The sequence below is a fragment of the Pseudophryne corroboree genome, chromosome 2, assembly GCF_028390025.1.
Source record: "Pseudophryne corroboree isolate aPseCor3 chromosome 2, aPseCor3.hap2, whole genome shotgun sequence".
Taxonomy (NCBI): domain Eukaryota; kingdom Metazoa; phylum Chordata; class Amphibia; order Anura; family Myobatrachidae; genus Pseudophryne; species Pseudophryne corroboree.
The window spans coordinates 118,440,182-118,467,405 of record NC_086445.1 but is presented as its reverse complement, the minus strand read 5'-3'; the positions used below and the strand labels follow the sequence as shown (position 1 = coordinate 118,467,405).

General features: G+C 44.2%; 1 protein-coding gene and 1 non-coding gene across 2 annotated transcripts in view; both read right to left on the bottom strand.

Annotated features, from left to right (window-relative positions):
- PSPC1 (paraspeckle component 1) overlaps window positions 1-27,224 on the bottom strand; it is a 377,392-nt gene that overhangs the window by 9,316 nt on the left and 340,852 nt on the right. The window contains exon 9 of the transcript XR_010203527.1: window positions 11,058-11,204. The gene's annotated coding sequence lies outside the window, so the exon portion shown is untranslated. The remainder of the gene's footprint in view (window positions 1-11,057; window positions 11,205-27,224) is intronic.
- Window positions 2,053-2,242, bottom strand: LOC135052839 (U2 spliceosomal RNA). The gene has a single exon (XR_010242299.1). It is a non-coding gene; the product is annotated as a U2 spliceosomal RNA (small nuclear RNA).

Sequence of the window (27,224 nt, the reverse complement as noted above, 5' to 3'; positions counted from 1 at the left end):
GGAGTGTGTGGTGTGCAGTGGGAGCAATGGCGCACAGCTGCAGTGCTGTGGCTCCGGGAACGGACGATCGAGGTCAGGCCCTGTGTTCGAACCCTCTGGAGCTAATGGTGTCCAGTAGCCTAAGAAGCACAAGCTAGCTGCACGCAGGTAGGTTTGCTTCTCTCCCCTCAGTCCCACGTAGCAGTGAGTCTGTTGCCAGCAGATCTCACTGAAAATAAAAAACCTAACAAATACTTTCTTTCTAGCAAGCTCAGGAGAGCCCACTAGGTGCATCCAGCTCTGGCCGGGCACAGATTCTAACTGAGGTCTGGAGGAGGGGCATAGAGGGAGGAGCCAGTGCACACCAGATAGTACCTAATCTTTCTTTTAGAGTGCCCAGTCTCCTGCGGAGCCCGTCTATTCCCCATGGTCCTTACGGAGTTCCCAGCATCCACTAGGACGTCAGAGAAATAGGTATATAACCTGAAGGCTTGGAATCTGAATTAGAGACATAAGACTCAGGACCCTTCGTGCCAACCAACTGTAATGATGGTTGCTGAGAGAAGTCAGGTGGCTGAAAATTGACTCTCTGTAAGCAAAGATATCTGATCCATGAATGCGGAGGCCTTACTCCCAAGCAAGAAAGAGAGTCAGGAGACCCCTTCCATATTGCGATACTTCAGATAAGATGGTAGTTAACGCTCTTTGTCTATGGAACCAATTAAGAACTCGAATGTACCCATCACCTGTACATGTCTACCAAGTAATACATACATACATACATATATATATATATATATTTATTTATTTCTTCTATGCATATATACACATACCAACACATCTGCACATATACTTATCCAGATGTTTGAAAAAAGGGTGATCCCGACGAACTCCCTTTATGGACAGGAGACGGAATACCACCCTAGCGTAGTCTTCCATCTATAAATAGGGGAGAAGACTGGAAGCCAGCAATAGATGGAAGAACGCTGTAGAATTTTCCATGAACATTCTCCAATCTCTCTAACCTGTAGGAATAGGAAGTACACATATACATATATATTAACTTATACATATGTGTAGTATAAATTTTTTTTATATATATATATATATATATATATATATATATATATATATATATATATATATATATATATACCTGAGCAATTGCCCCCGGCACTCTGGTTATCCACTGCGGGATACGTCTTGCTCCAGTGCCCTCCCCTACCGAGGGTCCCCCCTCTGATGTAGACAACAGCGAAGAATGAGGCGGCACTCGGAGACTATACAGCAAACGTGTAGTCAAAAAAAGTGCAATCAACGTTTCGGGGACCTGGGGAGCTGGTCCCCGAAACGTTGATTGCACTTTTTTTGAATACACGTTTGCTGTATAGTCCCGAGTGCCGCCTCATTCTTCGCCGTTATATAAATATATATATATATATATATATATATATATATATATATATATAATATACATACTCACACATACAAAATCCTAGGAAGTCAACAGCAGGAATTTTTTTTCTTTTATTTTGACATTCCACAATTTTACCAGCAAACCTGGAAATAAATATATATTACGCTTTACAGCCTCCAAGTTTCCATAACGCATGTGCTTAAGTGGAATACTCCCGCCTCACGCATGTAAGTGAAAGGTCGGGCTGCGGAAGCGTATGAAGAAACTAGAACCACCTCTCAGCCGTCTATTTGTGCAGTACAGAATCACAAATTTTAGAAAACTGGAACCGAAGTATTGTCCATACAAATATCTGTTGAATGAGGAGCTAATGATCCTCAAATACTTCCCTGTTCATTGTACCTAAATTCATCTAAGCGGAGAAAACAGATTTGACCGTAGTCAATTGGATACTCAGTGATATGCCGGTATTGTAGGAACCTGTGGAATATAAAGATCATTATAGACAGTACAGACTAGAATACACCCTAGAGAATTCTCTCAGGTACTGCTCACAGTATGCTATGGTTTTAATAAAAACTATAGTCGTATAAATGCCAATCTGAGACTTCGTCATGTCCTTATAGACGTATTGGCCTCAATAACAGTTACTATAGGATAGGTGCACCAGTTCTGGAGGTAATGCAGTACCGGGTCAATGTGTGGAGTGGACAGAGCAAGCTCTTCTTCCATCTCCCTGTTCTAAAAATCCATTTAATATATGGCCCCCAGATAGGAGGCGTATCAGATATTAAATTGATAAGAACAGATACTACACTTGATCTTAGCCAACAGGCGAGAAGCGATCCTGGTGTAATTGTAATACCAGATCAACATGTAGAGTGGACAGATCCACAGTTCGCACACACATTATATATAATCCCCTCCATTGAGGCGTATAACAACATATATTACCCTGATCCTATTCAGAAGGTGATAAATAGTGGTTGTCACTAAACTAAAGCGCATACAGTGCGGGAAGATTACACAAACTCCACACAATTACGTGTCCGTGAGTGTAATCTTATGTCCAATAATAACTAATAACTACGTATCTATAATATATACATATATATATATATATATATATATATATATATATACATACACACACATATACACACACACATACACTACATAAAATACATCTCAAATATATATGGGGATGCCCTTTTGTATAACACAGCCCCCAGAGAGGGAGCAAATGGCACCATGGACCAGTCTACATCGATTTTATTTATTTTTTTACACCGTTGTAAATGATCTGGTTCAGATCTGAGTAGTAACCCAGATTTTTTGAGATCTTCTATCTTCTGGGTAGGAGACTTGTTTAACATCCCATAGACATGTTTAATGTAGTTATCAGAAATTGACCGTTTTCACAGAGCTTAGCTCCGCCCCCACCCGCATGGTGCCTAATTGTAAACATGTCCTGAGGCGCGCAGCGCTGTCTTTGCCTGAGATGGCTAGATGAGTAGAATGTAATCACATAGCTTAGCTCCCCCCCCCACCAAACATGGCGCCTAAATTAAAAATTGCTTTATCAACGGTGCACAGTGCCAATATAGGGTCAGCACAGCAGCCGCCTGCGCCGTAACATCCACAGAGGCTACTTACCAACAGCCGCTATTAGCACCCTATGTGCCGTCGCAGCGCGCTCCAGGCAGGAAATAGCCATCAGCCCTGTGATCCGCCCTGACGCACCCGGGAGTCCCGTGCTGGAACCAGCTGCTCCCTGCACTAGATGTGGGTCTCTTGGGACGCGCCGTAACATGCTGCTCCAATGTTAGGTGGGGTAGATGACTCCCGGAGTGTGGCTTCAGCGTCCCGGAGGTCCCCCTACTAGCCGCCCCTGCTACTCATGGCAGCAGCGCACGGCTGCAGCACTGCAGGCACCCGCCTCAGCCCCAACTTCACAGATATTAGAGCTACATACAGGGATGTATAGCGGGATCTCCAGAAATTATGAGAGCCAGGTGCATATTACAGTGGAGTTTATAAGAGAAGCTGAAGCACATCTGTAATGCGAGGTGGGCATCTGCTATTAGCAATAAGTGAGGAGGATAAACAGAACACTGTTAGTGATGTTTCCTGTTACAGCCGCCATCTGACCCGGGGACCCAGGCTATACATTACCAAGCTGTAGTCTTCAGCCATGCTGCCGGTGGAGGCAGGCTGCTTGGGGCTTTATGTCAGCAGTGAACTGCTGGATGCAAGACACCCAGGGACTGATGTACCCGCAGCGGGAACTCAGGCTCCAAACCCCGCAGGGTGGTACAGAGTTCCCCAGGCAGCTCCCACGTAGCAGACTGGCAGGGGCAAACCGTCAGGCCGTTGTAGAGTAAAAGTTATAAATTAAAATAAAAAAAACCTGAAGATATCTCTGGAGCTCCAGAGGAAGTGTCTGGCTCTCCTGGGCACATTTCTCAAACTGGTCTAGGGAGGGGTATAGAGGGGGAGGAGCCAGTCACACACATTGAAAAATGTAACGTGCCAGCTCTCCTGATCACCCCATCTATACCCCATGGTACAGAACTCCAGTGTCCCCTATGGATGATAGAGAAAGAAGAAACACATGCTCCGGAGAATACCTCTGATGGGAGCCTCTAGGGACTGCTCAAAGCAGACCCCCCTCCCCAAATCTGTACACTGCAAACAAATTGTGGCTTCTTAATGGTTCTCCAGCTCACCAATAGTCTAGACCTGGGAAAAACATTCAGTATGCTATTGTAAAGGCTCCTGTATTTTTTAAGTAATTTTTACAACACCTTTACGAAATAGAGCACTAGGGTGGAAATTAATCTTGACATGCTATGCTATGATATTGTTGCTCCCATCTTTTCTTGCATAATCAACCATGTGAGAGAAATAACACTGGGAAGATTCAAGAGTGACATCAGAAAGGTTACTCCCTGGAAGAAAACAATCCCATAAAAGAGAAGGTATGCATTTATTATTGTACATGTTTTACACAGCAGTGTTTTGTATACCCATGGCATTTTGTTTCACCTGGCCGGCAATAACCCAGGTTATCTGCTCGGTGTCAAAGAGTCATAAGTGTCATGTGTGAATGCTGAATACTGCCTTGAAACTGTTGGGAGATTGTACTACCAGTAGTAGACAGCTGTGTTGAATCTACCTGGAGTTACAGACTGGGAGTACTTGAAGCAACAATAAGCGTTTGGCTGGGGCTGAACTTATCTATTTCACACTACTGTGATGTCAAAGCAAAGATGGAGAAATAGGTCAGTACTGTGCATTAGATTTGCATGTGATCTGCGTTGTAAAAGAATTAACTGTGAAGTGCCCCGTGGTGAAACGACAATCATTTGCTCACTTTAATGGATGCTATGCTGTAATAGAACTGAAGCCGAATTTCATAAATAGATAACCATCATTAATGCGCTAGAGTTTTCTGTGGAATGGCAGACTATAATAACACGAGGAAACCCTTACTATCAATGAATTAACTTAGCAGACGTTAAAATTCATTCACCTTGAAACATTTGTAGTCCTCATATACCACCAAAATTTCATGTTTTGTGAATTACTTTAATCATGCACAAGTGAGTTTATCCATGTTGCTGAGTCAGTAATCACACCTGTGTCAGACAGAAATCCCTAAAATATGATCTGTACATAAGGTTTGTAGTTGAGACCCACTGATATAAAGAAGGCTGGTTGAAGGATTAAACTGACTGGTCTAAAGTCTATATTGCTGAAAATTAAGGGGAGGTAACAAGTAAATAATAAGATTTTACTCACCGGTAAATCTATTTCTCGTAGTCCGTAGTGGATGCTGGGGACTCCGTAAGGACCATGGGGAATAGCGGCTCCGCAGGAGACTGGGCACAGCTAAGAAAGATTTAGGACTACCTGGTGTGCACTGGCTCCTCCCACTATGACCCTCCTCCAGACCTCAGTAAGGATACTGTGCCCGGAAGAGCTGACACAATAAGGAAGGATTTTGAATCCCGGGTAAGACTCATACCAGCCACACCAATCACACCGTATAACTCGTGATACTATACCCAGTTAACAGTATGAAAACAACAGAGCCTCTCAAAAGATGGCTCAACAATAACCCTTGTAGTTAACAATAACTATATACAAGTATTACAGACAGTCCGCACTTGGGACGGGCGCCCAGCATCCACTACGGACTACGAGAAATAGATTTACCGGTGAGTAAAATCTTATTTTCTCTGACGTCCTAGTGGATGCTGGGGACTCCGTAAGGACCATGGGGATTATACCAAAGCTCCCAAACGGGCGGGAGAGTGCGGATGACTCTGCAGCACCGAATGAGAGAACTCAAGGTCCTCCTCAGCCAGGGTATCAAATTTGTAGAATTTTGCAAACGTGTTTGCCCCTGACCAAGTAGCAGCTCGGCAAAGTTGTAAAGCCGAGACCCCTCGGGCAGCCGCCCAAGAAGAGCCCACTTTCCTCGTGGAATGGGCTTTTACAGATTTAGGCTGCGGCAGGCCAGCCACAGAATGCGCAAGCTGAATTGTGCTACAAATCCAGCGAGCAATAGTCTGCTTTGAAGCAGGAGCACCCACCTTGTTTGGTGCATACAGGATAAATAGCGAGTCAGTCTTCCTGACTCCAGCCGTCCTGGAAATATAAATTTTCAAGGACCTGACTACGTCCAGTAACTTGGAGTCCTCCAAGTCCCTAGTAGCCGCAGGCACCACGATAGGTTGGTTCAAGTGAAAAGCTGATACCACCTTAGGAAGAAACTGGGAACGAGTCTGCAATTCTGCCCTATCCATATGGAAAATCAAATAGGGGCTTTTACATGACAAAGCCGCCAATTCTGACACACGCCTTGCCGAAGCCAAGGCCAAAAGCATGACCACTTTCCACGTGAGATATTTTAAATCCACGGTTTTGAGTGGCTCAAACCAATGTGACTTTAGGAAACCCAACACCACGTTGAGGTCCCACGGTGCCACTGGAGGCACAAAAGGAGGCTGAATATGCAGCACTCCCTTGACAAATGTCTGAACTTCAGGCAGTGAAGCCAGATCTTTTTGGAAGAAAATCGACAGAGCCGAAATCTGGACCTTAATGGAACCCAGTTTTAGGCCCATAGTCACCCCTGACTGTAGGAAGTGCAGAAATCGACCTAGCCGAAATTCCTCCGTTGGGGCCTTCCTGGCCTCACACCACGCAACATATTTTCGCCATATGCGGTGATAATGTTGTACGGTTACATCTTTTCTAGCTTTAATAAGCGTAGGAATGACTTCCTCCGGAATACCCTTTTCTTTTAGGATCCGGTGTTCAACCGCCATGCCGTCAAACGCAGCCGCGGTAAGCCTTGGAACAGACAGGGCCCCTGCTGCAGCAGGTCCTGTCTGAGCGGCAGAGGCCATGGGTCCTCTGAGATCATTTCTTAAAGTTCCGGGTACCAAGCTCTTCTTGGCCAATCCCGAACAATGAGTATAGTTCTTACTCCTCTTCTCCTTATTATCCTCAGTACCTTGGGTATGAGAGGAAGAGGAGGAAACACATAAACCGACCGGTACACCCACGGTGTCACTAGAGCGTCCACAGCTATCGCCTGAGGGTCTCTTGACCTGACGCAATATTTTTCTAGCTTTTTGTTTAAGCGGGACGCCATCATGTCCACCTGTGGCTTTTCCCAACGGTTTACAATCAGTTGGAAGACTTCTGGATGAAGTCCCCACTCTCCCGGGTGGAGGTCGTGCCTGCTGAGGAAGTCTGCTTCCCAGTTGTCCACTCCCGGAATGAACACTGCTGACAGTGCTAACACGTGATTTTCCGCCCATCGGAGAATCCTTGTGGCTTCTGCCATCGTCGTCCTGCTTCTTGTGCCGCCATGTCGATTTACATGGGCGACAGCCGTGATGTTGTCTGACTGGATCAGACCCGCTGGTTTTGAAGCAGGGGCTTTGCTTGACTTAGGGCATTGTAAATGGCCCTCAGTTCCAGAACATTTATGTGTAGGGAAGTCTCCTGACTTGACCAAAGTCCTTGGAAGTTTCTTCCCCGTGTTACTGCCCCCCCAGCCCCGAAGGCTGGCATCCGTGGTCACCAGGACCCAGTCCTGTATGCCGAATCTGCGGCCCTCTCTGAGATGAGCACTCTGCAGCCACCACAGCAGAGACACCCTGGTCCTTGGAGACAGGGTTATCAACCGATGCATTTGAAGATGCGATCCGGACCATTGGTCCAACAGGTCCCACTGAAAGGTTCTGGCATGGAACCTGCCGAATGGAATCACTTCGTAGGAAGCTACCATCTTTCCCAGGACTCGCGTGCAATGATGCACCGACACCTGTTTTGGTTTCAGGAGGCCTCTCACTAGAGACGACAGCTCCTTGGCTTTCTCCTCTGGGAGAAACACTTTTTTTCTGGACTGTGTCCAGAATCTGGAATTGGTAATGACAATCCTGTACCACAAATCTGAGGTACTCCTGGTGAGGATGGTAAATGGGGACATGCAGGTAAGCATCCTTGATGTCCAGAGATACCATGTAATCTCCCTCTTCCAGGCTTGCAATAACCGCCCTGAGCGATTCCATCTTGAACTTGAATTCTCTTAAATATGTGTTCAAGGATTTCCAATTTAAAATGGGTCTCACCGAACCGTCCGGTTTCGGTACCACAAACATTGTGGAATAGTAACCCCGTCCTTGTTGAAGTAGGAGCACCTTGACTATCACCTGCTGGGAATACAGCCTCCCTTTCTGAAGGAGTCGTTGGTAAGGCAGATTTGAAACGGCGGGGGGGGGGGGGGGGGGTGTCTCGAATTCCAGCCTGTACCCCTGAGATACCACTTGAAGGATCCAGGGATCTACCTGGGAGCGAGCCCACTGATTGCTGAAGTTTCTGAGACGGCCTCCCACCGTACCTGGCTCCGCCTGCTGAGCCCCAGCGTCATGCAGAAGAAGCGGGGGAGGACTTTTGTTCCTGGGAAGTGGCTGTATGCTGCAGCTTTTTTCCCCTACCTCTGCCTCTGGGCAGAAAGGACGCGCCTCTACCCCGTCTGCTCTTTTGGGGGCGAAAGGACTGCACCTGATAAGACGGTGCTCTCTTTGGTTGTGAGGGGACATGTGGCAAAAACGATGACTTCCCAGCTGTTGCTGTGGACACTAAGTCTGAAAGACCATCCCCGAACAACTCCTCACCCTTATAAGGCAAAACTTCCATGTGCCTTTTGGAATCTGCATCACCTGTCCACTGCAGGGTCCATAACCCTCTCCTGGCACAAATGGACAGTGCACTTATTTTTGATGCCAGCCGGCAAATATCCCTCTGTGCATCTCTTATGTAAAAGACAGCGTCTTTAATATGCTCTACATTTAGCAATATAGTGTCCCTGTCTAGGGTGTCAATGTTTTCTGACAGGGAGTCTGACCATGCAGCTGCAGCACTGCACATCCATGCTGAGGCAATAGCTGGTCTCAGTATAATACCAGTGTGTGTATATATAGCTTTTTGGAGAGCCTCCTGCTTTCTGTCAGCAGGTTCTTTTAGGGCGGCCGTATCCTGGGACGGCAGTGCCACCTTTTTTGATAAGCGCGTAAGTGCTTTATCCACCCTAGGGGGTGTTTCCCAACGTGACCTATCCTCTGGCGGGAAAGGGTACGCCATTAGTAATTTTTTTAAAATTACCAATTTTTTATTGGGGGAAGCCCACGCTAGTTCACACACTTCATTCAATTCTTCAGAAGGGGGAAAAACTACTGGTAGTTTTTTCTCCCCAAACATAATACCCTTTTTTGTGGTACCTGGGGTCACCTCAGAAATGTGTAAAACATTTTTCATTGCCTCAATCATATAACGAGTGGCCCTATTGGACATTACATTAGTCTCTTCGTCGTCGACACTGGTATCAGTATCCGTGTCGACATCTGTGTCTGCCATCTGAGGTAGCGGGCGTTTTAGAGCCCCTGATGACTTTTGAGACGTCTGGGCAGGCACGGGCTGAGAAGCCGGCTGCCCCGCATTTGGCATGTCGTCAAATTTTTTATGTAAGGAGTCGACACTTTCGCGTAATTCCTTCCACAAGTCCATCCACTCCGGTGTCTGCCCCGCAGGGGGTGACAACACATTTATAGGCACCTGCTCCTCCTCCACATAAGTCTCCTCATCAAACATGTCGACACAGCCGTACCGACACACCGCACACACACAGGGAATGCTCTGACAGAAGACAGGACCCCACAAAGCCCTTTGGGGAGACAGAGAGAGAGTATGCCAGCACACACCAGAGCGCTATATAAATCAGGGATTAACTAAATTATATCCCCTTATAGCTGCTATATGTATATTGCGCCTAAATTTAGTGCCCCCCCCTCTCTTTTTTACCCTTTTCTGTAGTGTAGACTGCAGGGGAGAGCCAGGGAGCTTCCTTCCAGCGGAGCTGTGAGGGAGAAATGGCGCCAGTGTGCTGAGGGAGATAGCTCCGCCCCTTTTTTGGCGGACTTTTCTCCCGCTTTTTTATGGATTCTGGCAGGGGTATTTATCACATATATAGCCTCTGGGGCTATATATTGTGATATATTTGCCAGCCAAGGTGTATTTATTGCTTCTCAGGGCGCCCCCCCCCCCAGCGCCCTGCACCCTCAGTGACCGGAGTGTGAAGTGTGTATGAGGAGCAATGGCGCACAGCTGCAGTGCTGTGCGCTACCTTGGTGAAGACTGATGTCTTCTGCCGCCGATTTTCCGGATTCTTCTTTCTTCTGGCTCTGTAAGGGGGCCGGCGGCGCGGCTCCGGGACCGAACACCAATGGCCGGTTCCATGCGGTCGATCCCTCTGGAGCTAATGGTGTCCAGTAGCCTAAGAAGCCCAAGCTACCGCCAGTTAGGTAGGTTCGCTTCTTCTCCCCTTAGTCCCTCGCTGCAGTGAGTCTGTTGCCAGCAGATCTCACTGTAAAATAAAAAACCTAAAATATACTCTCTCTCTAGGAGCTCAGGAGAGCCCCTAGTGTGCATCCAGCTCAGCCGGGCACAGGATTCTAACTGAAGTCTGGAGGAGGGTCATAGTGGGAGGAGCCAGTGCACACCAGGTAGTCCTAAATCTTTCTTAGCTGTGCCCAGTCTCCTGCGGAGCCGCTATTCCCCATCGTCCTTACGGAGTCCCCAGCATCCACTAGGACGTCAGAGAAAGAATCTTTTACATTTATTCGACTCTTTGAACAGCATACTAACTGCTTTACATGCGCTTTTAAGGATCAACCTTTATTTTAGACATGACTGTTAATGTAATCTTTGATGAGTTGCCATACACTGAGGTATTCAGGTAGATAGGCAAATGCAAGAACTCAAGTTTTATTTATCCAGATACACTGATAAATGGGTTACTAAACGTCAGTTACATTTGGGTGCAGGAAAGGAATAAGGACATTCATTAACTTCTGCTGAAGCACAGCTAATGCTTTATAGTCTATATAATTTGTAAAGGCTGTTTCCCATTGGTACATAGGGACATTTTTATATCATTATGGATTTGCAAACACGTTCAATCCATTTTAACACAATATCATGGGAGTTTCAGACACAATAAAATAATCTGGCAAAGCAAACCAAGTACAATTTTCAACATGTCTGAAGAACTTTCATGGTTTAGGTGTAACTTTTCATTTACCTGAAAATAATTGGGCCTCGGGATATTTCCATCTGTGAACACTTCTGGTTCATTTACAGAAAAGCTGCATTTTATTCTTCCATCCACTAGGGGGCACAGGGAAAACTTTTTCTCAGGCTATCCTCCCTCTAGGACAACAAAGATACCCTGAAAAAAAAAGAAGAAAACCTAAGAAATGCTGTAACCTTCGATTCACAGATTAAACTGGCAACCTATCATTTGCCAGATGCAGAAATTTACAGCGCAAAATCAACTATTATGATTTCATATATAAATCCCAAAACTTGGCCAATAACTCTGAATGATGTTTGCGCATAGTGGAGTTAAAGTGCTATTAAAATTTGTGCATCATGACTTAAGGGCCATGCACACGAAGATATTTTTCAAAGATCTGAAAGATAACGACGATTGTGAACGATATATCGTTCACATCGTCTAGTGTGTATGGCCCTCCAATCAACGATGCGCGCACCTGTGCTCGTTGATTGAAGGTCGGTGGTTGGCCGTGCTGCTTGCTCAATGTCACTTGTGACATCGCTCATCACGGCATGTGTGTATGGGGCCGCGATTAGCGATGTGCACCATGTGACATTGCTCACCTCCCCTCCAGCAGCTCCCTCCTCGGCAGTGGCTTCATTCTATCTGAGCCTCTGACGGGAGCCGCTGATCGCTCAGCGTCTCCGTCCACTGCCCCACCAATGAAGTTATAAACCCACTGAGCCACCAAGTTAATGTAAAATTAATTATAATGGGTTCAATATTACATATATTTACATATTATATATATATATATATATATATATATATATATATATGTGTTGTATGTATACCAATAACCTAAAAAACCTCTACATTTTCAAAGATATTTCTGTAGCAAAAAAGATAATATTGCAACTAAAAAACAAAACAAATATGGTAAGAAGCACTGCAATAATTTAATGTTACTCAGAATGCTGCAGCAAAAAAATATTAAATTACATCAAAAACCATGACAAATGTACTGCAGAATTCAGCACAATCATAAGTACCAACTAGATCTAAATCCATTCCCACATAAAACATTTAGTTTCATTAAAAAAAAAAGTAAAGAAGGTGTGTGCCAACAAGAAAAAGTGTTGTAAGCACAAATTCAATTCTCTTCCTCTGAGGATACAATAAGAGATATCCTTTTTTATAATACAAGAAAATATATATTTTTAATCTGTTTCCACTTATTTCCATCTAAATGTGATACAATGCAAAATTACTTTACCCCTTTCTATTAGTTTCTGAACACATTTAGTACTGTAATAGGTCTCAAAACTATAATATCTTTTAATCACATTCTGCTTTTTATTTAGTTTTTTAAATGTGACAATTGCACAAATTTGTGAGTATACAAAGATCAAGTTTTCACAGAAAAAAGGTTTACATTTCATATACTACATGACAAGATTTAAGAGTGTTAACATTACAAGGTTACTAATGCAACAATTTTAATAGGTGGACCATGCACTCCCCCTACTAGGATATATATTTATAGTACTTCCATTTGTTTTTTTAGTTGGGGGAGGGCAGGATCCACTTTTAAAATTGTTGCAATGTTAACTCTACAGTATACTTAGCAAAAAATTATGTGCACGTCAGCAGCTCCAGTTAGCTGAATGTAACTACTGTCCAGGTACTTTTCTGTTAAAAGGAACAGTTGAGAATGAATTGGTATAGATTAGAAAACACAAAAGGTGCTGAAGATTGAAACACTTTCTGTGAACATAAGTTTCTCAGGAAAGTTCAAATATGTTCAGAAAATATGGATTTGAAGAAAATATATATATATATAAAAAAAAAAGAAAGAAAACAGAAGAAAAAGAGTTTTTGTGTGATGGATCAGTCTTGATATCTTTTCTGCAAACAATTTCGAACACTTAAAACACTGTAGGGACAACTACACAAATTCAAAAGACATACTTCACCAAAATACCAAGATTTTAGTGTGTCTCAAGTTACAGGGGAAGGCATTGCTACTAAGCAATTAAGTTTTCATATAAGAACAATTTCTTAACAGACCTGTTCAAAAGGGAAAAAAAAACAATTAAAAGCATGTGATGCATGGGACTTTATGTTCACTTTCTGAAGAATCTCCCTATAAAATAATCAGTAACTATTGCAGCTAAAGAAAACACTAAAAATAAATAATTCAACAGTTTAGACTTATGGGGGTATCTTCAAATGAAGTCGGATCGGATCCGACCTGGGCTATTCAATGCATTATCAATTCTACTTTAAAAAAATCGAATTGAGATGCAGGAGCTTAGACGGGGGAGAGCGCGGGCAGACGGGGGAGAGGAGCGCTACAGCAGCTGCTCTACCCCGTCTGCTCGCGGCTCCCCCCTCCCCCCCACCTCGTCTCTCTGCCTCTCCCCGTCCCTCCTCTTCACAGCCCCACATCACAGCCGCCGCTCACGGCAGCGTCCACTCGGCTCCAGCAAGCCGGGTGGACACGGCTGTGACATCCTCCTGCTCTCCCAGTATGGCTGCCCGCGGCTCTCCCCATCACTGCTCCTGCATCTCACTTCGACTTCTTTTAAAATCAAACTGAGACGGTCGAAAAGGGGGCCAAAACCGTTTGAGACATGCACGTGGATCGGCAGCTATTCTGCCGATCCACATGCTTTTCGACAAGTCGAATTCCTCGACTTGTCAAATATATTTAATAGGTCGGAACCCCTTCCGACTTAAAAAAGTCGAAAACTGCCGTCTTTTCGACAGACAGCAGCTTTCGACTTCAATTCAATATACCCCATAAACAGGGTGTGCCGATTTAAATCGGCTTGATCTGAATAGAGATTTAAATCATGATTTAAATCGCATGATTTTTAATTTATTTTTTTAAATCGATTTAAATTAAAGGTTTTTTTTTTCCAATGCTGTACATGTGTGGAAAGAAGGAGAGGTTAGTTTGAAGGAAATAAGGCCCAGATTTATCAAGCCTGGAGAGTGATAAATTGTACAGTGATAAAGTACCAACCAATCAGCTCTTAACTGTAATTTTTTCCAAACAGAGCCTGTAAAGTGGCATGGGAGATGATTGGCTGATACTTTATCACTGTGTAATTTATCACTCTCCAAGGCTTGATAAACCTGGGTCTAATTCTGGAAAAGTCAAGCACGAAGACAATTCTGGACCGCTATAATCAAGCATTGGGACCTGCACATTTTCATGCTTACTTGAAGGCCCCAAGTTACTGTTGTAGATATCTAAATGCAGAAGAAAAGTTTGAAGCTCTTAAGATTGCCAAAGAAAAATATCCACTTTCAAAAACAGTTCTACCAACACTAGTCAAGTACCAAGCAAAAGCAACCCCATTTAATGACCTTGTTTGACAAAGATGTTGTGTCAACAGAGGCACCAACAGATTGGTGGAAAATGCACATTTATTCAGAAACTGTAGCTGGTAATGAAAATATCATGGTAGCAGTAGAGCAATTGCTAACAGCTGCAGCATCATCAGTGTTAATAGAAAGAATATTTTCAACATTTGGTTTGGTGCAGTCAAAACTGAGAAACCGCTTAGGTACTGACAAAGCTGCAAACTTGTTTCTTTTTAAGGTGTTCAAAAAACGTAATGTGTAAGCTTATTCAGATTTACAAATCAGGCAAGGCCAATTGCCAACTATTGTAACTATTACCATCATTGCTGTTTCTTTCCTTTTGCAGTTTGTGATGTGTGTAGTTTGCTGCGCCATGCCATGATTTATGGTGACACTCTCAAGTCATTTAAATTAAATATATTAATGTTTCAGTATTTTAAAAGAACTTTATTATTGTTTTTACTTGATATTTTTTTTATAAAAATCACACTTCTGATGAAGCTGGGTGACCTAGCCCAGGGAAACGCGTCAAGCCTTTCATCTTCCACAGTACACATTTCAAACTATCAAAGAGGATCCAGATATGGACTATTAACAACTTGGGACCCATTTCTCCCAGCAAACAGCGTGTATTGGAGCAGCACTATATGGATGCCCAGTGGACCATATAACACAGTTACTGCTATCTGCTTCATGCTTAAAGACTGTGCCTGAGTATTCAACCACCAATTGCGTAATATACCAGCTGCTTATATTCCAATCCCTGCTTCTTTGGAGAACTAAGCCATATAATATAGTCCGGGATATCTTCTTTGGAATATGTCCTAAGTGACAGAAAACTAATAATTATCTTTTTAATTTTTCCCATCCCTTCAGTGTGATTTTATTAAAATAAAAAATTGTGTTATACCTCATCCATCCTATATGTATTTTTTTAGATTAACAACACAGCGCTTGTTTTATTATATTATAAAAATCCAATTTCAATGAAATTAAACAATTAAAATAAAAAATCGGATTTAAATATAAAAAAAACTGACGTAAAAAAAAAAAGAGTTATTTTTTTATTTCTTTTTTTAAATCATGATTTTTTCACACCCTGCTTATAAAACCACTTATTTTGGAGTATGACGCAGTCTTTTCATCAGAACAATTAAGCAACAGTACATCCATTTGCAGTCATTTAAAGGGATGCAAGATATCAAGCACAAACGTCACAATCTTGTCTCAACATGTTCATTAAATCAATACATGGACAGTTGTTGCGATAATCTAAATGGCACTCTAGAGTTGCAAGGGTACACATTTATTGTTAGGCATACATTATAATCACTCATATTTGATACAGTGTTCAACAACATCATCTCTCATCCAATACCATCTCTTAACCTTCAAACTAACAGTTTGTCGAGTGGTACATGCACATATATATATATATATATATATATATATATATATATATATATATATATATATATATATAATAAATATATATATATATATATATATATATATATATATACCGGTATATATATAGATATAACATGCACAATTTCCACACCAAGAGAAAATACTGTAAAGACACACATGAAAATTTTTAAGACTTGAAATAAACTAATTACTTGAGATAATAAATCTCACTGGGATCCCATCTTAAAATTTAGTATGGACAGTCCTAAAACATCTAGGAATGGAGAAAAAAAGTTTTGCAAATGATTAAAAAAAAAAAAAAAAAAAAGTTATCAAACTTCGGAATGGCACATTGCGGCCTGTAAAAATCCTCCCCATAGAGGGGAGCAGGAAAACTTGCAGTGACCAGATTACTGCTTATGGCAAATATATGTGCAGCCAGTAGTATTCAACAGCACAACTGAACTGGCCTCTTTTAACCCATGACAGACATATTAACGTTCTGAAACCTAGTCATATGGTTTATCAAACTAAAGCCTGTACAACTTGAAAAAAAAAAAAAAAATACATATTTTAAAATATTTCAACCCTAGCATGAGGACGGCCCATTAAGTATATGGAGTTGCCCCCCACCCCTTCACCCACAAGAAAAAATAAAAAATAAATAAATTTGGAAAACATAGGATAAAAAAACCTAATTGAAAATTGGATCAGTTAATAGAAAGTTACACTACACCGTTAATGTCTAGCATGATGATGTACTTTTAGCTCTAGAACTCCTCTGTAGAAATTAGCACTTTCAGCAGGGCTTTATACACCCAGAAGTACGAACACAAACAAATTGACAAGCTGTCCTGCTCGAGACAATTTGCACTCTAAATATTTTCTTTGAATAGGATTATATTGTAGACATTATTATGGTAATATGTACATAAAGCACAAGACATGTTGTATGTTAGTCAATGACTAGTGATGAGCAGACACATGCTTGGCTTTAGTGTTAATATATGTAATGTCAACACGTCAAATCCATTCGTCCAACATTTAAGGTACTGCAAGAGACCGATGAAAATGATCTTCCAGTGTCTAAGACAGAGAAAGCCACATGTTGCTCTCCCGCTATTCTGAGCCTCTAGCTCCTTATTCCAGCAGGAGCGCTACAGGCTGCCCAAAGGTGAGTGACCACAAACAAATGAAACAATACCTGGCGGCACAGAAAGTGAATAGAAAAATGTGATATCTTCTAACTAGTTACGTGTCAGGTAAGAATCAGAATAAAAAAAGGCATAGTGGGCATAGATGAACAGACACGAGATGAAGGAACAATAACACACTGCAAATATGCAGATTCAGAGTTTGTAGAATGCAAGTGGCTCATATCGATGAGACCTGGAGATACCAGCGAGGATGTTTATTACAGTATTTATTTTGAGGCCAGGGACAGGCTTTGCCATGAGGATTATGTCCATACAAACTGAAAGAAGGGTTTTATTATTTCTTTAGCTAAAATATTATGGGTGTCAAATTTAGACAGATAATACTGCAATCAACACTCCCATAACAATTGCTGCCAATTCCATTCATATGCCTGGGGACAGCAGAGAAAGATTCCCAGTTAATATCCTCCTAGAATATAAGCAGGCAGGGCCCTCCTACCTGATGTTCATTGTCAGTACTATCCTTTATTCTTTCAATGCTCGATGTCTGGTCTCCAAGTCCCTATAAGTGACTTACTCTGTGCTCGCTCTTCACTGCCTGCAGTCTCACTGATCGCTGAACTGCCTTTGACTCCATGTGACTCACCGTTACTCGCCTGTCAGGATATATGAAGTCTACAAACCATCACCCCATCAGTGACCTAACTAGTTTGTCGGTTATTTGCTTTGTTTTGTTACAGTGATATGTAAGATTACATTTACTGTATTTTCGTTATGTTTATATCAGATGTTACCTGTGTATTTCCTATGCAACTTTGTGCTAAAGGATGGTCACAGAGGGGTGGGAAAGACACAGTATCGGTGCGTAGTGCGAATCGAGGAAACGTACTTTGTGATATTGATAGAACAAGGACATTCCACAACGCCTGTAAACCTGCAAAACTTGTGCCTTTTAACTGTAAAGTAAAATATAAAAATTGGCAACACATGCAGATTTGGTGGGCCGAATTAATATGCCAACAGAAGCAGCCAACTTTTGGAAAGTACGTGAACGCAACCCAACAGATCAAAATATGATCCACTCAAAAGACAACTGACCTGCTTGAGTGGAATACTGGGTCTGCACATGACCTTCATTAGTGTGCATGTGATATTAGTTGTCCAGGAAATGAAGGAAGAGGCAGTCTAATACACACTGCTGGTCAATCGTTTGGTAGTTCAACACCCAAGCTGCTATGTGCGCAATCTCAATAATTAGAGATTTAAATAAGTAAAATGAAACTGTATAATCCAAGTCATCCCATCGTCCACAAATTGGGGTATATACAATTGAAGTAGAAAACTGCCGTCTGTCGAAAAAGACGGCAGTTTTCGACTTTTTAAGGTCGAATCCTGATTCGACCTATTCAATATTTAGCAAAATTTTTCGACAAGTCGATAAATTCGACTTGACGAAAAGCAAGTGGAGTGGCAGAATAGCTGCCGATCCACGTGTTTATGTCAAAAACGGGGCCAAATCCGACAGGTTTTGGCCCTCTTTTCGACCATCTCAGTCCGAGATCAAAATGATGTCGGACTGAGATGCAGATCCAGAGGAGGCGAGAGAGAGAGGGGGGGGTGGGGTGGGGGGGGGGGGGTGTGGAGCCGCAGGGAGACGGTGGGACAGCCGGCGGGCATAAAGGGAGATCAGCGCTACAGTAGCGCTGCAGCTGGATGTCACTCAGCCGCCCGACCTCACGGCAGCTTCCACCCGGCTCCAGCAGCGCGCTGGAGCCGGGTGGAAGCTGCCGTGAGGTCAGGTGGCTGAGTGACATCCTGCTGCAGCGCTGATCTCCCTGTATGCCCGCAATCTGTCCCCCCACGGCTCGCCCCCCTTCTCCTCCTCTGCGTCCCATCTAAATTCGACTTGAAAAAGTCAAATTAAGATGGGATTGAATAGGGGTTGTCGGATCCATTCCAACAAATACATGTCGGAATGGATCCGACTTTAATTGAATATACCCCATAGTATTTTCACACAATTCTCCTCATATCAGTCACTTCATTAAAATATTTAACTCATGACAAAAGATATTTTATAATTTTACGATCATAACATTTCACAGAATAGCTGGTTTAACTTATTTTGTCAAAACACAAAGTTTTCAGTTGGTAAGACATTGAGATATTGTTCCAAATCAAGATCAAACAAGATAAATTATATAAAAAAAACCCAATGATTCCATGATTAGTGCCATAGTTAATTCAGGTACACACTAAAGGATTTTGAACCAATAAAGATAAAAATTTTGCCTTCAAATTTGACCAGCTGTAGAATGAAAAATAAAGTGCATACACACTGAACGATATAGTGAATATTGTTCAGTGACGACGTCCCTCCCATCCCTAAAAATTAAGTCATGAAAGATACAGCCTAAATTGGACTACAGTACATGTTCAGTTGATAACCGATAATCACTCACGGAAGCGAGCATCATTATGACAATACAACACTTAACGATATGCACAATAATATCTTTATCATATATATCGTCCACTTAAAGAGTCTAGTGTGTATGCCCCATTACCATTACACAATTAAATCTGTTGCACTCTAAAATAAAACAGACTATGGTAATTTTTTTAAATGCATCCCGAATCTAACATGTCAGCCACTGTTAAGGGGGGTGTACACGGAGTGATGTTCACTTAATTTCTAAGCAATCTGACTAGATTGCTTGGAAATTAAGAACACATTGCTCCGTGGGTAGGGGTGTCGGCGATAGCGTCGCTATCGCCGGTGTTAGAATGGCCTACATGCAGGCACAATCTAGCACATCGCTCATTTCACCGCTGGGTGAAATGAGCGGCCCCCCGTCCACCGCTCAGCATACATCGCGCTGTGTGCTGAGTGGGGGAGAGAGGTGTGCTGAGTGGTCTGTGATAGATCGCTCAGCACGCATCTCTTCCAGCGTGTTCTGGCCTTTAGAATTTGGTTACTCTGGATCTCCTATGAGAGTCTGGGCTTCACTAAACTCACAATATCACAGACAGCTATTTATTGGGGTGGTATTCAGTATACCGGTTGTTGGAATCCCGGCGCCGGAATCCCGACAACCGGCATACCGACACCTTCTCTCGCTCTTGGGGGTCCACGACCCCCCCTGGAGGGAGAATAGATAGCGTGGCGCACCACCATGCCTACAGCGTGGCGAGCGCAGCGAGCCCTCAAGTGGCTCATTTGCACTCGCCCCAGTGACGGCAAGCCAGCGGTTGGGATCCCGACGTCGATATGCTGGCCGCCGGGGACCTGGCCGCTGGCAACTCATAGTACACCCATTTATTGTGATTACACAGTCAAAAAGCTAAGCAGCAGTTCCTGTCCAGTTTGTGCTGCAGCACAAGCTTGCTTTAACTGCCTGCCATCCACTTGCCCAATTTTAAACTACAGATTAGCAAGGACTATCAGGAAAAATAGTTTGATACGGGTGGAAAACCCATCAACCCTGAATCCGACAGGAGAAGACTTTCACAATCTTTGTTGGTTCCCTGTCAAATATGCACAAAATGCTAAATATTACCTACACTGATGGGTATTGTTTTATTTTAATTTAAATTATATAAAAACCTTAAAAGCAGTGATTAATATATACGTTATTGATAACTGTATTTCTCCAAAGTCCACAGGATAACAATGGGATATGATGGAGCGACAGCGGATTGGCACCAAACGATCACAAGCTTTCAGTCCTCCCAGGATGCAACGGGCCCGTCAATATATCCCCGCCCACTGGCTCAGGCAAATCAGTTGTATTCCAAAGCATTTAGGCAGGAGCATCATGTAGAGCCCTAATCAGGTGAGAGAAACACACATGCACACCCTTGCGAACAAGAAGGAAGAGGTTTAGTGAGTAGAAAGATCCTCAAATCAGGTGCATCAGGGTGGGATCTTACTAAGTTCTTACCATAACGTATATTTCTTCGGCAGGATCCACAGGATAACAATGGGATTTTCCAAAGCAATTTAGTGGTCGGGACGCTCCTGATTGGACAGGAGAACCTTTCGCCCGAATTCAGCGTCATGAGATGCAAAAGTATCCAAGGAATAATGTCTAATGAATGTGTTAATGGACGACCATGTGGCTGCCTTACATGTCTGTTCTGCTGAAGCACCATTTTGTGCTGCCCATGAAGGACCTACCTTACGAGTAGAGTGAGCCGAGACTTTATCCGGAACAGGTAGATTAGCTCGAGAATATGCGTCTGAAATAGTCATTCGAAGCCATCTTGCCGGCATTTGTTTAGTAGCAGGCCATCCTCTCTTGTGAAAGCCGTAGAGAATGAAGAGAGAATCTGTCTTTCTGATGGTCACGTAGATCCTTAATGCCCGGACTACGTCCAGCAACGCATCTCCCGCAAAAAGTCCCGATACCTGAAAAGCTGGGACTACAATTTCTTCATTAAGGTGGAATTTAGACACTACCTTCGGAAGATACCCAGACCTAGTTCTGAGAACTGCTTTATCTTGATAAAAAGACAGAAAAGGAGAACGACAAGACAGCGCTCCTAAATCTGATACTCTTCTAGCTGATGCCATAGTCAGTAGAAATAGAACTTTAGCTGCAACCATTTAAGATCCACTTTATTAAGTGGTTCGAATGGAGCAACTTGAAGGGCTTTCAGGACTAAATTTAAGTCCCAAGGAACTGTAGGAGGAACAAAAAAAGGTTGAATGCGCAGCATTCCCTGGAAGACAATACACAAATCCTGTAAATTGGCAATTTTCATTTGAAACCATACAGTCAATGCTGATACTTGTACTCTCAAGGAAGCCACCTTCAAACCTTTATCCATTCCCGCCTGAAGGAAATCTAGAAATTTGGAAAGATTTCGGGTCCATATTTCTTTCACTGCACCAATGAATATAGGCCTGCCATATTCGGTGATAAATGCGAGCTGAGGAGGGTTTCCTTGCTCTGAGCATTGTTTTAATTACCTGTTGTGAGAATCCTCTTGACTTCAGGATAGAGGTTTCAAGAGCCACGCCGTCAACAATAGTCGATCCAGATCTGGGCATTGAGGGAGCAGAAGTGGAGCATCCATCGACATTCTCTGCAGATCTGTTTACCAATGCCTTCTGAGCCAAGCTGGAGCTATTGGAATCATGACACCCTTTGCTTCTTTTATCTTCCTCACCACCCTGGGTAGCAGGATGATCGGAGGAAAAATACGCCAGATGAAAATCCCATTTCACTGACAGGGCGTCCACAAAGATTGCTCCGGGATCCTTTGTTCTTGACCCGTATACTGGTACTTTGTTGTTCAGACGGGACGCCATGAGATCTCTCTCTGGCAAACCCCACTTGTCTACTAGAGTCTGAAAGACTTCTGGATGTAGGCCCTCATTCCGAGATGATCATAGCGGTTTACATTTTTCATTCACACTGACATGCGGGGGGACGCCCAGCACAGGGCTAGTCCGCACCGCATGTCAGTGCCTGCCCACCCTGCAGAAGTGCAAAGGCATCGCACAGCGGTGATGCCTTTGCACTTCAAGAGTAGCTCCCGACTAGCGCAGCTTTAGCGTGCTGGCTGGGAGCTACTCGTCGCTCCCCGGCCCGCAGCGGCTGCGTATGACGTCACGCAGCCACTGCGGGCCGCTCCCCGCACTGTCCGGCCACGCCTGGGTTGGCCGGACTACGCCCACGAAACGGCGGCCAAACGCTGCCGTTCCGCCCCCTCCCGCCCAGCGACCGCCTCTACCTGTCAATCAGGCAGAGGCGATTGCAGCCCAGCTACGGCCTTCTGGCATGCGCTGGCGCACTACGGCGCAGTGGTTACCCGTTCGCTCGGCAGCAATAAAAAGCAGCGAGTGGGTCAGAATGACCCCCGTAGAGCCCATTCGCTTGCTTGAATGGAGTGTCGACTGACAAAGTCTGCTTCCCAGTTTAGGACTCCCGGAACAAATAATGCGGACAATGCTGGAAGATGGAGTTCTGCCCATTTTAGTATGTGACTTACCTCCTTCATTGCTGTTTGACTGCGCGTTCCTCCCTGATGGCTGAGGTATGCTTCCGCAGTTACATTATCCAAGCGGATCTGGACTGGTCTTCCTTGAAGAGTGTCCTTTGCCTGAATCAGTGCCATGTATATGGCCTGAAGTTCTAACAGATTTATTGGCAGGCAACTTTCTTCTGTGGTCCATTGTCCCTAGAACCATAATCTTCCGGACACTGCTCCCCAGCCCTGAAGACTGGCATCTTTTGTTAGGATCTCCCAATCTGATATCCAAATGGGTCTCCCTTTGTCTAGGTGGGATGTTTGCAGCCACCAGGCTAATGACTTTCTTACCTTGTATTAAAGTACCATAGTCTGTTTCTTTATTGTCTGATGTATTCCATTCCATCTGGCCAGAATCAGACGCTGCAGAGGTCTTGAGTGGAATTGTGCATACTCCACCATGTCGAATGTTGACACCATCAAACCCATCAGTCGCATCGCTGCGTGGATTGATATTGTTTGACTGTGTAACAACTCCTGAGTCCTTGACTATACCTTGGCTATCTTGTCCCGAGGTAAAAATATTTTCTGCAGACTTGAATCCAGTAAAGCCCCCAAGTGAGTCATCCGTTGTGACGGAACTAGAGACGATTTTGCCCAATTTATGAGCCATCCGTACCTCTGCAGACATGTTATTGTCTATTGGAGATCATCCAGGAGCATTTCTTGTGATTGTGCTAGAATTACCAGGTCGTCGAGGTATGGAAAATTTCTTATCCCCTGCTTGCGAAGATAAGCTGCCATAACCACCATGATCTTGGTAAATACTCTGGGTGCCGTGGCTAACCCAAAAGGTAATGCCTGGAAATGAAAATGCTGGAGGATAGCGAACCTGAAATAGCACTGATGGGACACAGTGCTATAAGGAACATGTAGGTAAGCATCCTGAATATCCAGGGATACCATATAAACCCCTGGTTCCATGGCCAAAACTATGGAGCGTAACGTCTCCATGTGAAACCGAGGTACCCAAAAGCATTTGTTCAGCATTTTGAGATTGAGAATTGGCTGGAATGACCCATTTGGCTTCTGACCCCAAAACAGGTTGGAGTAAAACCCCTGTCCCCGTTGTGCAGGGGGTACTGGAATGATTACTGCTGACTGAAGAAATTTCTGTATTGCTTCTTGCAAAGCCCTGGCCTTTGTCTCTACCCGAGATGGGCTGGTGCAGAAGAACCTTCAAAGAGGATGCTTCTTGAAGGGAAAAACATAAACCAGAGATACCACTTCTTGCACCCAGGCATCTGTTGTCGACTGCTGCCATATCTGTACAAACTGAGGTAGTCGGCCCCCTACCATGGGGTCCCCCAGGAGGAGGCCCGCACCATCAAACTGATGGCTTATTCTCTGGTTTTGAGGCTGGCGTTCTGGTAGTCCATTGCTTTTTCGCCTTACCAAATTTATTATATTGGTGCTGCTTACGATCACTTTTTTCTTTTGCTTTTCCTTGTGACCCAAAGGGCAGAAAAGCGGGACCCCTACGTTTGGGGTTGTATGTGGAAGGAAATTTTACCTTTTTGGAGTCTGCTTCTGACTCCAGAATATCTGTCAATACTTTACCAAACAGAATGCTTCCAGTAAAAGGCAAAGATTCCAGAACCTTCTTAGATTCTGAATCCGCTTTCCATGTACATAACCAAAGTGCTCTGCGAGCAGCTATTGTTGAAGCTGATGCCCTGGAGGAGACAGTGTCCATATCTATTGCTGCTGCTTCCAAGAATATTGCAGCCTGTTTTATGTGAGGTATATAGGATTATTGCTCCCTTGAAGGTGCTGAAAGACCATCTTCCAATACCTCTATCCAGGCAGCAACTGCTTTTGCCATCCAAACTGAAGCCATGGCTGGCCTTATGACTGCCCCAGACAGAGAAAAATAAGAATTTACGCACCGGTAATTCTATTTCTCGTAGTCCGTAGTGGATGCTGGGAACTCCGTAAGGACCATGGGGAATAGCGGGCTCCGAAGGAGGCTGGGCACTCTAGAAAGATCTTAGACTACCTGGTGTGCACTGGCTCCTCCCACTATGACCCTCCTCCAAGCCTCAGTTAGGTACCGTGCCCGGACGAGCGTACACAATAAGGAAGGATTTTGAATCCCGGGTAAGACTCATACCAGCCACACCAATCACACCGTACAACTCGTGATATGAAACACAGTTAACAGTATGAAACAATAGAGCCTCTCAACAGATGGCTCAACAATAACCCGATTTAGTTAACAATAACTATGTACAAGTATTGCAGATAAACCGCACTTGGGATGGGCGCCCAGCATCCACTACGGACTACGAGAAATAGAATTACCGGTGAGTAAATTCTTATTTTCTCTAACGTCCTAGTGGATGCTGGGAACTCCGTAAGGACCATGGGGATTATACCAAAGCTCCCAAACGGACGGGAGAGTGCGGATGACTCTGCAGCACTGAATGAGAGAACTCCAGGTCCTCCTCAGCCAGGGTATCAAATTTGTAGAATTTTGCAAACGTGTTTGCCCCTGACCAAGTAGCTGCTCGGCAAAGTTGTAAAGCCGAGACCCCTCGGGCAGCCGCCCAAGATGAGCCCACCTTCCTTGTGGAATGGGCATTGACAGATTTTGGCTGTGGCAGGCCTGCCACAGTATGTGCAAGCTGAATTGTACTACAAATCCAACGAGCAATAGTCTGCTTAGAAGCAGGAGCACCCAGCTTGTTAGGTGCATATAGGATAAACAGCGAGTCAGATTTTCTGACTCTAGCCGTTCTGGAAACATATATTTTCAGTGCCCTGACAACATCTAGCAACTTGGAGTCCTCCAAGTCCCTAGTAGCCTAGGCACCACAATAGGCTGGTTCAGGTGAAACGCTGACACCACCTTTGGGAGAAACTGGGGACGAGTCCTCAATTCTGCCCTATCCATATGGAAAATCAAATAAGGGCTTTTACAAGACAAAGCCGCCAACTTTGATACTCGCCTGGCAGAAGCCAAGGCCAATAACATAACCACCTTCCACGTGAGATATTTCAGATCCACGGTTTTTAGTGGTTCAAACCAATGTGATTTTAAGAAACTCAACACCACGTTGAGATCCCAAGGTGCCACAGGAGGCACAAACGGGGGCTGACTCTGCAGCACTCTTTTTATAAATGTCTGAACTTCAGGTACTGAAGCTAGTTCTTTTTGAAAGAAAATCGACAGAGCCGAGATCTGTACCTTAATGGAACCCAATTTAAGGCCCATAGACACTCCTGCTTGCAGGAAATGCAGAAATCGACCTAGTTGAAATTCCTCTGTTGGGGCCCTTTCGGCCTCACACCATGCAACATATTTTCGCCATATGCGGTGATAATGAGTTGCTGTAACCTCTTTCCTGGCTTTAGTAAGCGTAGGAATGACTTCCTCCGGAATGCCCTTTTCCTTCAGGATCCGGCGTTCAACCGCCATGCCGACAAACGCAGCCGCGGTAAGTCTTGGAACAGACAGGGCCCCTGCTGCCGCAGGTCCTGTCTGAGTGGCAGAGGCCATGGGTCCTCTGATATAAATTCTTGAAGTTCTGGGTACCAAGCTCTTCTTGGCCACCCACGAGTATCGTTCTTACTCCTCGCCTTCTTATTATTCTCAGTACCTTTGGTATGAGAGGCAGAGGGGAGAACACATAAACCGACTGGTACACCCACGGTGTTACCAGAGCGTCCATAGCTATCGCCTGAGGGTCCCTTGACCCGGTGCAATATCTTTTATAGCTTTTTGTTGAGGCGGGACGCCATCATGTCCACCTGTGGCCTTTCCCAATGGTGTACAATCCTATTGGAAGACTTCTGGAGGAAGTCCCCATTCTCCCGGGTGGAGGTCGTGTCTGTTGAGAAGATCTGCTTCCCAGTTGTCCACTCCGGGAATGAACACTGCTGACAGTGCTAACACATGATTTTCCGCCTATCGGAGAATCCTTGTGGCTTCTGCCATCGCCATCCTGCTTCTTGTGCCGCCCTGTTGGTTTACATGGGCGACTGCCGTGATGTTGTCTGATTGGATCAGTACCGGCTGGTTTTGAAGCAGAGGCCTTGCCGGCCTCAGGGCATTGTAAATGGCCCTCAGGTCCAGAATATTTATGTGTAGGGAAATAACCTGACTTGACCAAAGTCCCTGGAAATTTCTTCCCTGTGTGACTGCCTCCCAGCCTCAAAGGCTGGAATCCATGGTCACTAGGACCTAGTCCTGTATGCCGAACCTGCG